Source organism: Acinonyx jubatus, chromosome B1, assembly GCF_027475565.1.
Source record: "Acinonyx jubatus isolate Ajub_Pintada_27869175 chromosome B1, VMU_Ajub_asm_v1.0, whole genome shotgun sequence".
NCBI lineage: Eukaryota > Metazoa > Chordata > Mammalia > Carnivora > Felidae > Acinonyx > Acinonyx jubatus.
This window is the reverse complement of record NC_069382.1, coordinates 114094344-114111715: the sequence shown is the minus strand read 5'-3', so window position 1 is coordinate 114111715 and position 17372 is coordinate 114094344. Positions and strand designations below refer to the sequence as shown.

Sequence of the window (17372 nt, the reverse complement as noted above, 5' to 3'; positions counted from 1 at the left end):
ATCATCTATTACAAATGCTACAGATGTCCCTTTCACCAAGGATTATTACACAGAATGTCTTCATTTCATCAAAGGAAATACTCAAGACTCTGACTAACCCAAACACAATACTTGCATGCTAATTCCAAGGATGAACTTTCAGGTTGCACAAAAATATTTTTGGGATTTTAATGGTCTTTATCAGTGTGGATTTACTCTTAGTATTTTCAAGAATTGATAAGATGGTTTTTGAAAAATGTCCAAAATGTCTCATAAGAAAGTATTCTGAAGCATATACTTTCTATTACCATTTTCTAAATTAACAGGAAGCTTCATAACAGACTAAAAGTAATAAGATCTAAAAATAAAATAAATTAGTTCTTTAACCGAGTGACAAATTTATTTTCCTAATTTTACTGTCTAGGAATGAAAATACACACACAGACATGCCCACATACTTGTATATATACTTTCAACGAATTTATTGACATTTTGGAAGTGAGAAATCATTCTTAATTTCTAAATGTAGAGTAAAATTTCCTTTGTCAGTAGCAAGTATTGAAAATCAGTAATAATATATAGAAAGATCTGAAAAGCTCTAATTTTATTTTACTTTCTGCATCAAAGCAGTCTACCATTAGACAAAGATTTCTATACTACCTATAGGGTTTAAATAAATATTCATCTAGGACCTATCAATTATGATATTATGAATAGAGTAGCATATGTCTTTGCATAGCATACCACTGAGTATTTATGCTATCAAAATACCAGTCAAGAACCTTAAGTATTACTATATACTACATTGAAGTCTAAGTATTGTATGTGAAATAAAGCCCATTGCTCCCCACAAGATCATCATTTATATACACTGATACATAGTTCTTTCAAGCGACATTATAAAAGGGAAAACTGCAGAGGAATACAAAGGTATGTGACTTCACTGTAAAGAGTATGGGCTGTAGTAAACAATAAAATATAACAAAATCTGAACTCCTTAGCCTAATTTAAGTTTAAAAATAAAGTCACTAGGATGGTGGCGTAGGAGGATGCTGGGCTCACCGCGAACTGCGGATCACTTAGATTCCACCCACACCTGCCTAAATAACCCAGAAAATCGCCAGAAGGCTAGCAGAACGGATTCTCCGGAGTCAAGCGTAGACGACAGGTCCATGGAAGAGGGTAGGAAGGGCGGAGAGGCGGTGCGCGCTCCACGACTAGTGGGAGGGAACTAGGGTGGACGGGCAGCCCACCGGCAAAGCAGAGCCCCTGACTGTGGCTTGCAAAAGCAGAGGGGTCGGACAGAGTGTGTTTGGACAGCGAGCGGGACTTAACATCTGGAAGGCTGTAAGTTAACAGATCTGCTCAGAGAGCGGGAGAGGTGGAGGACAACGGGAGGGAGAGTCGTTGGGCCCCGGATGATAGAGTACAGCTTGACAGGGAACAAAGGCGCTAGCCAGTGCCATCTCCCTCCCCCATCCCCCAGCCAAAATCCCAAAGGGGACCAGTTCCTGCCAGGGAACTTGCTTGCACCGCGCAAACACCCAACGCTGTGCTTCTGCGGATCCATCCCTCCGGGGGTGACTCCCTCCGGGTGCCGCAGGGCCCCTCCTGAAGCGGACCTCCGAAGGAAAAGCGAGCTGAGCCTACCCCTCCCGCCCCTGTGCACCTTGCCTATCCACCCAAGCTAATATGCCAGATCCCCAGCGCTACAAGCCTGGTAATGTGCAAGTAGCCCAGACGGGCCACGCCACCCTACAGTGAATCCCCCCCTGGGAGACGGTAAGAGAAGGCACACACCAGTCTGACTGTGGCCCCAGCAGTGGGCAGACATCAGGTCTGACTGTGGCCACGCCCACCAACGCAAGTTATTCAAGACAGTGCAGGGGAAGTGCCCCACAGTTCCGAGCCACTCCAGGGACTTTGAAAATGACGAAACGGAAGAATTCCCCTCAAAAGAAACTCCAGGAAATAACGACAGCTAACGAACCGATCAAAAACGATTTAAACACTATAACAGAAAGTGAATTTAGAATAGTAGTCATAAAACTAATCGCTGGGCTTGAAAACAGTATAAAGGACAGCAGAGAATCTACTGCTACAGAGATCAAGGGACTAAGGAACAGCCAGGAGGAGCTAAAAAATGCTATTAATGAGATGCAAAATAAAATGGAGACGACAATGGCTCAGATTGAAGAGGCAGAGGAGAGAATAGGTGAACTGGAAGATAAAATTATGGAAAAAGAAGAAGCTGAGAAAAGAGAGATAAAAAATCCAGGAGTATGAGGGGAAAATTAGAGAACTAAGTGATGCACTAAAGAGAAATAATCTACGCATAATTGGTATTCCAAGGAGGAAGAGAGAGGGAAAGGTGCTGAAGGGGTACTTGAAGAAATAATAGCTGAGAACTTCCCTGATCTGGGGAAGGAAAAAGGCATTGAAATCCAAGAGGCACAGAGAACTCCCTTCAGACGTAACTTGAATCCATCTTCTGCATGACATATCATAGTGAAACTGGCAAAATACAAGGATAAGGAGAAAATTCTGAAAGCAACTAGGGATAAACGTGCTCTAACATATAAAGGGAGACCTATAAGACTCGTGACCAATTTCTCTACTGAAACTTGGCAGGCCAGAAAGGAATGGCAGGAAATCTTCAATGTGATGAACAGAAAAAATATGCAGCCGAGAATCCTTTACCCAGCAAATCTGTCATCTAGAATAGAAGGAGAGCTAAAGGTCTTCCCAAACAAACAAAAACTGAAGGAATTCGTCACCACTAAACCAGCCCTACAAGAGATCCTCAGGGGGATCCTGTGAGACAAAGTACCAGAGACATCACTACAAGCATGAAACCTACGGACATCACAATGACTCTAAACCCATATCTTTCTATAATAACACTGAATGTAAATGGACTAAATGCGCCAACCAAAAGACATAGGGTATCAGAATGGATAAAAAAACAAGACCCATCTGTTTGCTGTCTACAAGAGACTCATTTTAGACCTGAGGACACCTTCAGATTGAAAGTGAGGGGATGGAGAACTATCTATCATGCTACTGGAAGTCAAAAGAAAGCTGGAGTAGCCATACCTATATCAGACAAACTAGACTTTAAATTAAAGGCTGTAACAAGAGATGAAGAAGGGCATTATATAATAATTACAGGGTCTATCCACCAGGAAGAGCTAACAATTATAAATGTCTATGCGCCAAATACGGGAGCCCCCAAATATATAAAACAATTACTCACAAACATGAGCAACCTTATTGATAAGAATGTGGTAATTGCAGGGGACTTTAACACCCCACTTACAGAAATGGATAGATCATCTAGACACATGGTCAATAAAGAAACAAGGGCCCTGAATGAGACATTGGATCAGATGGACTTGACATATATTTAGAACTCTGCATCCCAAAGCAACAGAATATACTTTCTTCTCAAGTGCACATGGAACATTCTCCAAGATAGATCACATACTGGGTCACAAAACAGCACTTCATAAGTATACAAGAATTGAGATCATACCATGCATACTTTCAGACCACAATGCTATGAAGCTTGAAATCAACCACAGGAAAAAGTCTGGAAAACCTCCAAAAACATGGAGGTTAAAGAACACCCTACTAAAGAATGAATGGGTCAACCAGACAATTAGAGAAGAAATTTAAAAAATATATGGAAACAAACGAAAATGAAAATACAACAATCCAAACGCTTTGGGATGCAGCAAAGGCAGTCCTGAGAGGAAAATACATTGCAATCCAGGCCTATCTCAAGAAACAAGAAAAATCCCAAATACAAAATCTAACAGCACAACTAAAGGAAATAGAAGCAGAGCAGCAAAGACACCCCAAACCCAGCAGAAGAAGAGAAATACTAAAGATCAGAGCAGATATAAACAATATACAATCTAAAAAAACTGTAGAGCAGATCAATGAAACCAAGAGTTGGTTTTTTGAAAAAATAAACAAAATTGATAAACCTCTAGTCAGGCTTCTCAAAAAGAAAAGGGAGATGACCCAAATAGATAAAATCTTGAATGGAAATGGAATTATTACAACCAATCCCTCAGAAATACAAGCAGTTATCAGGGAATACTATGAAAAATTATACGCCAACAAACTGGACAACCTGGAAGAAATGGACATATTCCTAAACACCCACACACTTCCAAAACTCAAACAGGAGGAAATGGAAAACTTGAACAGACCCATAACTGGCAAAGAAATTGAATCAGTTATCAAAAATCTCCCAACAAATAAGAGTCCAGGACCAGATGGCTTCCCTGAGGAATTCTACCAGACATTTAAAGCAGAGATAATACCTATCCTTCTCAAGCTATTCCAAAAAATAGTAAGGGAAGGAAAACTTCCAGACTCATTCTATGAAGCCAGTATTACTTTGCTTCCTAAACCAGACAGAGACCCAGTAAAAAAAAAGAGAACTACAGGCCAATATCCTGATGAATATGGATGCAAAAATTCTCAGTAAGATACCAGCAAATCAAATTCAACAGCGTATAAAAAGAATTATTCACCATGATCAAGTGGGATTCATTCCTGGGATGCAGGGCTGGTTCAACATTCGCAAATGAATCAACATGATACATCACATTAATAAAAGAAAAGAACCATATGATCCTGTCAATCGATGCAGAAAAAGCATTTGACAAAATTCAGCATGCTTTCTTAATAAAAGCCCTCGAGAAAGTCGGGATAGGAGGAACATACTTAAACATCATAAAAGCCATTTATGAAAAGCCCACAGCGAATATCATCCTCCATGGGGAAAAACTGAGAGCCTTCCCCCTGAGATCAGGAACACAACAGGGATGTCCATGCTCACCACTGTTGTTTAACATAGTGCTGGAAGTGCTAGCATCAGCAAATAGACAACAAAAGGAAATCAAAGGCATCAAAATGGGCAAAGATGAAGTCAAGCTTTCACTTTTTGCAGATGACATGATATTATACATGGAAAATCCGACAGACTCCACCAAAAGTCTGCTAGAACTGATACATGAATTCAGCAAAGTCGCAGGATACAAAATCAATGTACAGAAATCAGTTGCATTCTTATACACTAATAATGAAGCAACAGGAAGACAAAGAAAGAAACTGATCCCATTCACAATTGCACCAAGAAGCATAAAATACCTAGGAATAAATCTAACCGAAGATGTAAAAGATCTGTATCCTGAAAACTATAGAAAGCTTATGAAGGAAATTGAAGATATAAAGAAATGGAAAAACATTCCGTGCTCATGGGTTGGAAGAATAAATATTGTTAAAATGTCAATACCACCAAAGCTATCTACACATTCAATGCAATCCCAATCAAAATTGCACCAGCATTCTTCTTGAAACTAGAACAAGAAATCCTAAAATTCATACGGAACCTCAAAAGGCCCCGAATAGCTAAAGTAATTTTGAAGAAGAAGACCAAAGCAGGAGGCATCACAATCCCAGACTTTAGCCTCTACTACAAAGCTGTCATCATCAAGACAGCATGGTATTGGCACAAAAACAGACACATAGACCAATGGAATAGAATAGAAACCCCAGAACTAGACCCACAAAAGTATGGCCAACTAATCTTTGACAAAGCAGGAAAGAATATTCAATGGAAAAAAGACAGTCTTTTTAACAAATGGTGCTGGGAGAACTGGACAGCAACATGCAGAAGATTGAAACTAGACCACTTTCTTACACCATTCACAAAAATTAACTCAAAATGGATAAAGGACTTGAATGTGATACAGGAAACCATCAAAACACTAGAGGAGAAAGCAGGAAAAGCCCTCTCTGACCGCAGCCGCAGCAATTTCTTGACACATCCCCAAAGGCAAGGGAATTAAAAGCAAAATGAACTATTGGGACCTCCTGAAGATAAAAAGCTTCTGCACAGCAAACAACCAACAAAACTAAAAGGCAACCAACGGAATGGGAAAAGATATTTGCAAATGACCTATCAGATAAAGGGCTAGTATCCAAAATCTATAAAGAGCTCACCAAACTCCACACCCGAAAAACAATCCAGTGAAGAAATGGGCAGAAAACATGAATAGATACTTCTCTAAAGAAGACATCCAGATGGCCAACAGGCACATGAAAAGATGCTCAATGTCGCTCCTCATCAGGGAAATACAAATAAAACCACACTCAGATATCACCCCACGCCAGTCAGAGTGGCCAAAGTGAACAAATCAGGAGACTATAGATGCTGGCGAGGATGTGGAGAAACAGGAACTCTCTTGCACTGTTGGTGGGAATGCAAACTGGTGCGGCCACTCTGGAAAACCGTGTGGAAGTTCCTCAAAAAATTAAAAATAGGTCTACTCTATGACCCAGCAGTAGCACTGCTAGGAATTGACCCAAGGGATACAGGAGTACTGATGCATAGGGGCACTTGTACCCCAATGTTTTTAGCAGCACTCTCAACAATAGCCAAATTGTGGAAAAAGCCTAAATTTCCATCAACTGATGAATGGATAAAGTAATTGTGGTTTAATACACATGGAATACTACTTGGCAATGACAAAGAATGAATACGGCCCTTTGTCGCAACGTGGATGGAACTGGAGAGTGTGATGCTAAGTGAAGTAAGCCATACAGAGAAAGACAGATACCATATGTTTTCACTCTTATGTGGATCCTGAGAAACTTAACAGAAACCCATGGGGGAGGGGAAGGAAAAAAAAAGAAAAAAAAGAGCTTAGAGTGGGAGAGAGAGCCAAAGCATAAGAGACTCTAAAAAACTGAGAACAAACTGAGGGTTGATGGGGGGTGGAAGGGAGGGGAGGGTAGGTGATGGGCATTGAAGAGGGCATCTTTTGGGATGAGCACTGGGTGTTGTATGGAAACTAATTTGACAAATTTCATATAATAAAAAAAAAGGAGGGAATCAAGTACTGAAAAAAAATAAAAATAAAGTCACTAAATGTTAGTTTCATCACTATTATTTAACATTTTTTTTCTTTAAAGGACATGACATAAATTATATTACAATACCTCTACCCTTCTGATCAAAGCCAATTATTTTGTCATTAGGAATCTTATATGAATTACTTCAGCAACACACTAACAATCTGTTTTGCCACATAGTGAAGAGGGCATGTGTATGAGGAAACTACACAAAGCACGGAAGGAATAACTAGAAAAGATCAGAGGGAAAACTTGCCAGGCTCACACAAAGCCAGGAATAATTCATCTTACCACCAGTCAGAACAAACAAACAAACAAACAATCTGTAATAAACAAGGAACTGGGTAGAGTACTCAAAAATAGCCTTAATAATATTAGCGTAATTATGTTTTCAAACTATGCTGCTCTAGTCTTAGTAAACCTTAGAGGCAAGCCTTGAAAGGATCAAATTGTGTCAGTATTGGTTAGCCACAACTCAAAATAAAGCTCAAGGATATTTACAAGAATAGAAAAATATCCAATATTCAACAAGGTAAAATTCACAATGACTGGAATCTAGTTTTAAAAATACCAGTAATAAAAAGTAGCAAAAAAAAAAAAGATGCATATGAGGAGAAAAATCATTGCCTCAAAATGTACACAGAACTGACATAAATGTTTGTAATAGCAGGAAATGACAGTAAAATACTTTTTATAACTGTATTTCTTATGTTCAAAAAGCTAAGGATGTTCATGTTAAGTAAAGACATGGCAGGTACAAAAAACAATCCCAAATCAAACTTTTAGACATGAAAAGTACAGTGTTTGAAAGAAAAAATATACTGGATGGGATTAAGCAGATCAGACATTGCAGATAAAAAAAATGGTAAACTCAGAAACATCAAAATAGAACGTATGCAATGAAACAAAAAAACACCCAAGCATCAGTGACTAACTTCAATCGGCCAAATATATATGTACTAGCGACACCAAAGGAGAGAAAGAAGAGAGGGGACAGAACAAATATTTGTTTGAACAAATAATAGTTTGAACATTTTCCAAATTTGATGAAAACTATAAACTAATAGATCTAATAACTTCAAGATCCCAAACCATGAAGAAAACCACACCAAGGCACATTGTACTCAAATTTCTCAAAATCAGTGGTAAAGAGAAAATTTACACCATATCTAGAGAAAACAAACAAACAAACAAAAACATTATGTAAGACTATCAATGAGAAGAATGTTTTCTTCTCCAAAAATGTTTTCTTATCAGTGCACAACAAATGGCAGTGGAGTAACATTTTAAAAATATTAAAAAAATGTGTCCATATAGAACTGTAAGCTCAGCAAAAATATCTTTCAAAGACAAAAGGTGAAATAAAGACTGTTTCACACACACACAAACTGAAAAAGTTCATCAGCAGCAGTCCTGTACTGTAAGAAATGGTGAAGAAGTCTTCTGGGCAGAAGGAAAATGATACCAGATGGAAATCTAGATCTACACAGAAGAATGAAGAGACACAGGGGTTGTAATTGTGTATGTGGTAGAATATAAAGGACTTATTTTTGAAAAAGCTTTTAAAAGTAGCTGACTCTTTAAAGCAAAAATAACTTATTGTGGGGTTTATAACATGTAGAAATAAAACATAGGACAACTGTAATACAAACACTGGGAGGGGAAAATGGAAGTACACATTGTAAAGTATTTGTACTATCTGTGAAGTGATATATTATTTGAATGCAAACTGTAGAAATGTAAAGAATTATAATAGAAACCAGAATTTCTTAACTTCATCACTATTCACATTTTAGGTTAGATAACTTTTGCTTGGGAATGTCCTTTGCATTTTAAGATTATTGCAGCAATCCAGCCTCCACCCACCAGATGCCAGTAGCATTAACCCAGTTTTGTGAAAAATACCTCCACACATTGCTAAAAATCCTCTGCGAGGGAAAGCTGCCTATTTGAGGACCACTGTATAAATCCTAAGGAAACCAATTAAAAAACACAACTAAGCGTCACCTAACATGTCAACAAGGGAGATAAAATAAAATCACAGAAAAAATGTCCAATGAATTCAAAGAAGGCAAATAAAAAGGAAAAAGAAAAGAAAGAATTGATGGGAGAATGGAATAAAAATACCAAATGGTAGATTTAAAGGCAACCGTATCAATAATCACAAAAAAAGCAAATGGTTCTTGTGATGACTGATTTTATGTGTCACCTTGACTGACATGGGGTGTCCATTTATTAAACCTTATTCTGATTGTGTCTCTGAGAGTGTTTCTGGATGAGATCAACAGGTTGAATCAGTAGACTTGGTAAAGCAGATTACTCTCCCTTATGTGAGTGGGCCTTAGGCGATTTGTTGGAGCTCTAAATAGAACAGAAGGCAGAGTAAGGGAGAACTCACTCTGCCTGACTGATAGGATATAGCAGTGAACAAAACATATAGTTTCAGCCTGTAAGGGGTTCATTAAGTAGATGTTCATTAAATATTCTTTCATTTCACTCCAGTTAGGTTCTTTCCTCCACTTCACCACCAAAATTGCTCTTATCTTGGTCATCAAAGATTTCCCTGTTGCTAAGTCTAATGGCCAGTTCTCACTCTCAATCCTTCTTTACCCATCATCAGGGTTTGACATAGTTAGCTACTCTAACCTTCTCAAAACATGCCCCACCCATTTGAGTTCCAAGATATCACATTCATCTAGTTTTCTTACTTTTCTGTTACTCCATCTCCTTTGTTGGTTCTTCTTCATCTCCCAGACTTAACTATTGGCATGCCCTATGTCCTTGGATTTTCTATTTTTCTCCAGATGATTACGTATAAATAGTGTGAGGACTCCCATTTTTATAGCTCTATCCCAGACCTCTCCCCTGAATTGCAAACCTCCACATCCAAATGCTTGACATTTGGATGTCATTTCCACTTGACATTTCCACTTGTATGGCTAACAGATATACATATCATGTCCCAAACTGAGCTCCTGAGACTTGTTCAAAATCTATGCCTTCAAGTATAGTCTTCCAAATCTCAGTTAAGAACAACTCTATTCTTCCAATTGCTCAGGTAAAAAATTCTGGAATCATTCTTAACTCCTCTTTCTCCCACAGTGTACATTTGTCACCAGCAATCCTGCTAGCTCTACCTTTGGAACTGATCTAGAATGTAACAACTCCTTACCACCCCTACCACTAACTTTCTGATTCAAGTCCCTCTTGCCTAGATTATTACACTAGTGTATGATCAACTTTTTAAAGTTCCATCCTTGCCCCTCCTTGGGTTTCTCTTACCATAAAAACCAGAATGATCTTGTTAAAATGTTTAGATCAGAACGTGTCATTCCTCTGCTAAATAGAATCCAGTGGCTTTTCACCACTGACAGTAAAAACTAAAGTCTTAACTATGTAATATATTTTGATGTAAAATTCAGTCCTCTGACTCTCATCTCCTTCCTTGTTCATTGGGCTCCAGTCACATTGGTCTCCTGGGCTGTTCCTTCAACATCCCTGGCATGCTTACACCTCAGGGCTTTAGCACTTGCTGTTGCCTCTGCTTCACTGCTCTTTCCCTCAGTTCCTAAAGCCACTTATTCAAAAGCCAGTTTTTCTGTGAGGCTTTCCCTGACTCCCTTCCTGACTCTCTTTCCTTTTCTCTTCTCTTCTCTTCTCCCCTCTCCTCTTTCCTTCCTTCCTTCTCTCTCTCTCTCTTCTCTCTGTCCCTCCCTCAAGTTTTTATTTTAATTCCAATTAGTTAACAGTGTTATATTAGTTTCAGGTGTACAATATAGTGATTCAACAATTCCATAAATCACTTGGCATTCATCAGGACAAGTGTACTCGTTAAGTCCCATCACCTGTTTAACCCATTCCCTTACTCCCCTCCCCTGACTACCTTATTTAAAAATTCAATTTCTTCTTCTTCTGAACACTTAACATCCATGTCCCTACTATAGTTTTTTTTTTTTTTTTTTTTTTCCCTCTTTGGTACTTACCACTATCTAACATATCTATTAGTTTATTTATCTTTATTATCTATTTTTTATTTTATTGTTTTTTAAAAAATTTTATCTTTTGGGGCGCCTGGGTGGCTCAGTCGGTTAAAGCGGCCGACTTTGGCTCAGGTCATGACTTCGCGGTCTGTGAGTTCGAGCCCCCCTTTGGGCTCTGTGCTGACAGCTCAGAGCCTGGAGCCTGTTTCAGATTCTGTGTCTCCCTGTCTCTGACCCTCCCCCGTTCGTGCTCTGTCTCTCTCTGTCTCAAAAATAAATAAACGTTAAAAAAAATTATCTTTTTATTGTCTGCCCCCCACTAGAATATAAATTCAATGAGAGCAGAGTTTTTGTCTGTGTTGTTTTTTTTTTTTTTTAACATATCCAGGGCCTAGGAAAATGAGCAGCACATAGTAGGCACTCAGATATTTGTTGAAAGAAAGAATAAAATATATAATGAAGATAACTGAAAGGGAGAGATTAAAAGATCCAGATATCAGATTATACACTTTCTTGAGAATTTTTCAATAGATATGAAATAATGAGAAATATGAAATAATGAGAAATAATGGATAATATATACATATATATATCCTCAATATTAAAAAGTGGAAAGTACTGAAAAAACACTAAACTTAAAAATTTGAATTATGTGCCTATACTTTGACAATTATGAAAAGTTATTAGAAATAAGTGAAGTGAAGCATATTCTAATATTTGAAAAGTAATAATTAATTCAAGTTGAAACATTTCTTTAATATGTAACAACTTTTAGGTGCTCACTATCACCAGTTACCTCTTATCAACTAAGTCAGGTAAATAAATAGGTAATATATTCTGTGAGATTATGATGCCAGTTATTTATTTTATTTATTCTTTTTTCTTCCTTTTAAAATATTAACTGATAATTTAATCTTAAATAACTTCTTAGGATATTGGTACATCTTCATGTTATAGTCTGATACATGAAAAAGACAGTATAACACAATTTTGAATCCTGGTTCGGGTTTTAATTTTTTAAAAAGCAATTAAATAATGAAATATTTTATTGAAGATATAAAAATATATATAACATTAGTCTTATTAACTTAGAGATATTATTAACTTTTCCTGATTTAAAAATGGAAACTGAGACCCAATGAAAAAAAATCAGACATGCTTTAGCTATTTTCTCTAGATCACTGAATTATTTTCCTGATTTGGCATAGTGGTAGTTGACTAAGAGTCAGCTGAGTAAATGCTGCCCCCTAGCTATAGCAAAAAAGAACAGTGACATTTAGTATTTCAGGAGGTCTTTTCAAATCACCTGCAGTATCAAAATTATAAACATCAACAGGAAAAACAAAGGCAGGAGGATCATTAACATGATTTTGAAGGGTAGAAAATTACAGCTTAACAGGCTGTAAAAGTATATAAATATAAAAGATTTAAAAGAGGAAGTATTTCTTATAAATAAAAAGATTTTGGATGAATCTTTTGTCAAATGAATTTTTTATATACATATTGCATATTGTCTCTCTCCTATTGATATTTTAATTTATATTTTTACTAATTTTATGTATTATAAAAATAACTTATGTTTTATTATTTGCATTATATGTAATATAATAAAATTATTATTATTATTATAAAAGGAAGTCCCTTCCAGTTGACCTTTTTTTTTTTTTTTTAATATTTGAAGTTTATTTTTGAGAGAGTGCGTGACAGAGTGTGAGAGGCAGAGGGGCAGAGAGAGAGGGAGACACAGAATCTGAAGCAGGCTCCAGGCTCTGAGCTGTCAGCACAGAGCCCAATGCAGGCCTTGAACTCAGGAACCATGAGATCATAACCTGAGCTGAGGTCAGATGCTTAACTGACTGAGCCACCCAGGCGCCCCTCTATTTGATTTTCTTAATCTATCTTCTTATTAGCATACTATATTTTCTTTTAATCTCAAGTCAGAAGTATTTTTACATTTAAGTTACCATAAGCCACCACTGTAAAATACATTTTCACCATTAGTTTTATGTCTCACAATGACGCTCTGCTTAAGGGAAATTAATATTTAGCTACTCAAGAAAGAATGCTTGAAAATCAGCAGGTTTTTATTGTTGTTTAGCAGCAGTAGAGACTCTAAAATAATTTCTTGAAACCCTAGACTTTGTGATCTGGTAGTTATATATCTCTTTAAACCTTTAGGATAGCTGTGAAGATTAGTTAATGGATCTAAAACACCTGGCAGAGAACGTATCAGACATCAGTATAGGAAACATAATGATCATTATTAAGTCCAGAAGCTTTTGTAATAAAAAAGTATTTCTAACAGCCCAAAAGTCTGGGGTCTTATGAGACTATCTAAAAAAAGACACACACATTATGGAATAAGGAGGGCAGGAGTGGAAGGTAGAGAGAAGAGAACCCTAAGCACTGGGAACTGTGTATGTTTTACAGGTAGACTCAATAAAGATAAGGCTAAAGTATTTACACTCCTGCTGGTTCTCAGAATCAACATTCCTCAATCCCATGAAGCTACTTTTGAGCTCACAAAATTTCAAATATTCTTACATCAATTCTTTTTCTTCTACTTTCCAAATTTTACAGCATCTTATATTTTGTCTATGTCTGACTTACTATTGTCCTCTTAGCTACAGATAGTATAACAAGGCTTGCTACAAAAGAAAATTCTTTAAAGATGCTCCATAAGATTTGTATTGTTCCACTGTGCCACTCATTTTCAAAAGACTATTATCTTTTTCAACAATGAAGAAAAATGATGCCTTATGCTAAATCAGGATAAATTCAGTGGAATGGGAAAGTCAGTGGAATGGGAAAGGGTATCACATAAAAAAATATGTAGTAAAAGCAAAAGCAGTACTAAACAGCTCTCATTTAACAGTACTCCCCGTCTTCTATCTTTTTAGAACTGTGGGCAAATACCTTCTGATACAGAACCTACCTTCATTTCCATAACTACCATTATGACAGAACAAGAGTGAGGAGAAAAAAATTATAAATCTATAAGATAACAGGATTCACAAAGCAACTCTTTAGGATATATTAAACAGAAAAAAAATGTATTCTGATATTTTTGTGAACCAGTAACCTTTATTTTTTTTTAATGTTTATTTATTTTTGAGAGAGAGCACATGGGGGGGAGGGGCAGAAAGAGAGGGAGACAGAATCCGAAGCAGGGTCTGCACAAAGCCTGAGGTGGGGCTCCAACTCAGGAACCCTGAGATCATGACCTGAGCAAAAGTCGGATGTTTAACCGACTGAACCACCCAGGTGCACCTAATTTCAGATTATTCCAGAAGAACAGAACTTTCTGTGATAAAGGAAATATTCTACAGTTGTTTTAAAAAAAGTTTTGTAAAGCCTCAAATACTTACACCCCCAATATTACATGATAAACATTACTCTTGATATATTTCTGTGTATTTATAACTAAAATTTTAAATATTTATAGCAGAACTGGATATTACACTTGCTATTTTGTGAAGTGCTATATATAATTATACTTAAACTGAAGAAAAAACAGGAGTAAAACAGAACATTTGCTACTTTATTTACCATAAGAGACAATAGTTTCTAAAGATCCAGTTAAAATTGATTAAAAAAGGAACAGGAAAACTTCAGGCTGAAGTATTACCTACTGATTATGTTTTGAAAGATTACAATATTATTACACTTATACTCTCTATCCTTTCTCTGACTTCCAATACCTCAAATTTTATTTTTTAAATTTTTTCATTTTTAAAAAATTTGTTAAATGAAATTAATTGTAAAATTGGAGTCCATACAACACCCAGGGCTCATCCCAACACAATACCTCAAGTTTTATATACTAGTTTATATTATTAAAGTTTACAACATCTAAATTCTATATTGTTACATAACTAACATAGTTGTTAAGTATTAATTCTATATTTAACTGGAGTAACCAGTTCCTTAGGTTCCTAGTTTTATTCAACTCTTTTTTGTTTGGATTTTATCATCTATATTTATTTTCATTTCTCTGAAAGAAGCTCATGGGGATTGTACTTCCTAAATTCTTGGATGCTTAAGAATGCATATACTCTACACCTAAAACCAATGGAACGTTTTGTGTCAACTATACTCAAATAATTTTAAACAATGCATGTTTGCTACATTTATGTTTGAAGGATAACTTGGTTTTTACCCAATTTCTCAGTCAACTTTTGTTCTCTTGAAATTTTATACACAATTCTCCATAAGTGTTGCTGTGAAATTTTACCTGAAATTCTCTTTGCAGTATACTGAAGTATACTTATCCTTCTCCACCTTATTCTGTATGATTTCCTGAAAACTATGTTATGTCATTGAGTGGGTTTATACTTTCATTCTAGTTTTCACTATTTTAATAAGATTATTATTAATGTAATATTCTCAAATTTTTCTGGGCTTAATCAGTTCACTTTTTATCTCCTTTTGTGAATCTATATTTTTTGAGTTTTTAATTCTCTTCATTGAGCTCATTTTTATTTTATTTTTAAGTTTTTAAGTCTAGTTAACATACAGTGTAATATTAGCTTCAGATGGCTCATTTTAAAAGTGAGATCATGTTGTCTGTTATTTATGTAAGATAAGACTTTTTGTTTCTGTTTTTATAAGTGATTCTTTAATTTCTTTTCTCCTTTCTCTTTATCTCTGTCTTTTCATTAGTTATCTTCAAATGGCTCCAACTTGCTATTAAAGAGTAAGTGTTAGTATGGTGGAGGGGCAGAAGTTGGAGAGGGCAGTTCATAATCTCCATCCAAAACTGTTACCTACATTATATCTCATTAGCCCTCAGCAATTCAAACTGTGAGGACTGATATTTCATTACTTTTAAAGAAGAAAGAATAAAGAGAAAATTTACTTATACTTTAAAAAAATAGATTAAAATTCCTTCTATCTTACAATTATATGAGTCTTTTGGATCCTTTTATAAATCTATGACACACTACTGAAATTTCAGTGATCTTATTCTTCTTATATCATGAAATATTTTGTTCTTTTATCAAAGTAGGAAGTCATCACTCATCAATTATTCCCAACTATGCTTAAAAAAGACAAAAGCAAAAGAAAACAGAAAAATGATGGAATCACCTAGAAGGATGGTAAAATATTAAAATAAATCATCACTATTACCATTTTCATTTTTCCTATTGCATCATCCAAAGTATTACATCATATTTCAAAAACATACAAAATGCATGGAGATAATATCATTATAATTTTTTTTAAGTTTTCAATGAACACAACTGAGAATTCAGAATTTCTCATTTTCCACCATTACAAAGAGAAAAAAAAACTGATAGAGAGGATAATGTTTCACAATTATTAGACCAATCAGAAGATTTGTAGTAGTATTAGAGACTCTAGTGAAATGGTAACATTGGCTATATAGTGAAATTTCAAACTGTGAGTGCTCAGATGATGATATCTTAGATGAATTTTCTCAAACACAGGAATCAGAGTAAACAATACATTAGCCTTTTAGTGAAAAGGACCTCATTATACAATATTCTGCAACATAAATCTGGAACATTCTATTTTGCTAAAAAGATATGTGAGAGCAATATTTAATTTTTAAAATATTTCTGCACCAAAATTTCATACAACTTGAGTGGGTAAATGCTGAAGATAGAGATGTGTTTACAAAATGATGGGAAGGAAAAATAATTAGAAAAAAATCATTACATTTATCAATCTAATTTGTGTTCATAATATCTAAAATTAAAATATTTTGCAATTATTAAAAAATATAACTGTTCTCCAACAAAGTTAGAGGCCTATGTTTTGTTTTCATAATTGTGTTTTAAACATGCAGGTATGAGAAGAACCAGAAATAAGCTAGAATCTACTAGATTCTATATATATTTTTTGCTATGTCTTTATTCCACTCCTATACATTATTACAAAATGACTTAAACATATAAAAATAATTAAAAAAGTCCATTGGACTCAGATGGTGACTGGTTTTCTTTCCCTTCTACACAAAAGGTTATATTAGTTATATTACTATGTTTTGCAAGTAATGAATTCCCTAATAACTAAAAAAAAAAAAAAAAAGGAAAAAAGCAAATAAAAAAAGTATCAAATCTTTCTCTACTTTTCTTTGACTTACAAATATTTAACTGAAAAACTATAAAGTTGAAATTAGCAGTAAAATCAGTTGGACAATTTAATGGTTCTGAGATCCACAGTATCATTTAGGGAAGGATTAGGTACTTTTCAATTCCAGAGTGACTTTCGATTATTTCATTGAGTACTGAAAAACTTTTTAAATTTTTCAAACAAAATTAATTTATCTTCAGTAAAAGACTTTAACACATGTCATGTAGCCCTTTCTGGGAGATAGAAAAACACCTTAAAAATCAAGCAAATAAAAAAGGTTAATATTCAAAGAGGTGAGTGGCAATCTCATCAAGATAGATAAATAAGAAAGTCTTTTTTTTTTTTTTTTAATGTTTTTAATGTTTACTTATTTCTGAGAGA

General features: G+C 35.4%; 1 protein-coding gene across 10 annotated transcripts in view; it reads right to left on the bottom strand.

Moving 5' to 3' along the window:
- TBCK (TBC1 domain containing kinase) overlaps window positions 1-17372 on the bottom strand; it is a 404858-nt gene that overhangs the window by 270928 nt on the left and 116558 nt on the right. The gene's annotated exons all lie outside the window — the stretch shown is intronic.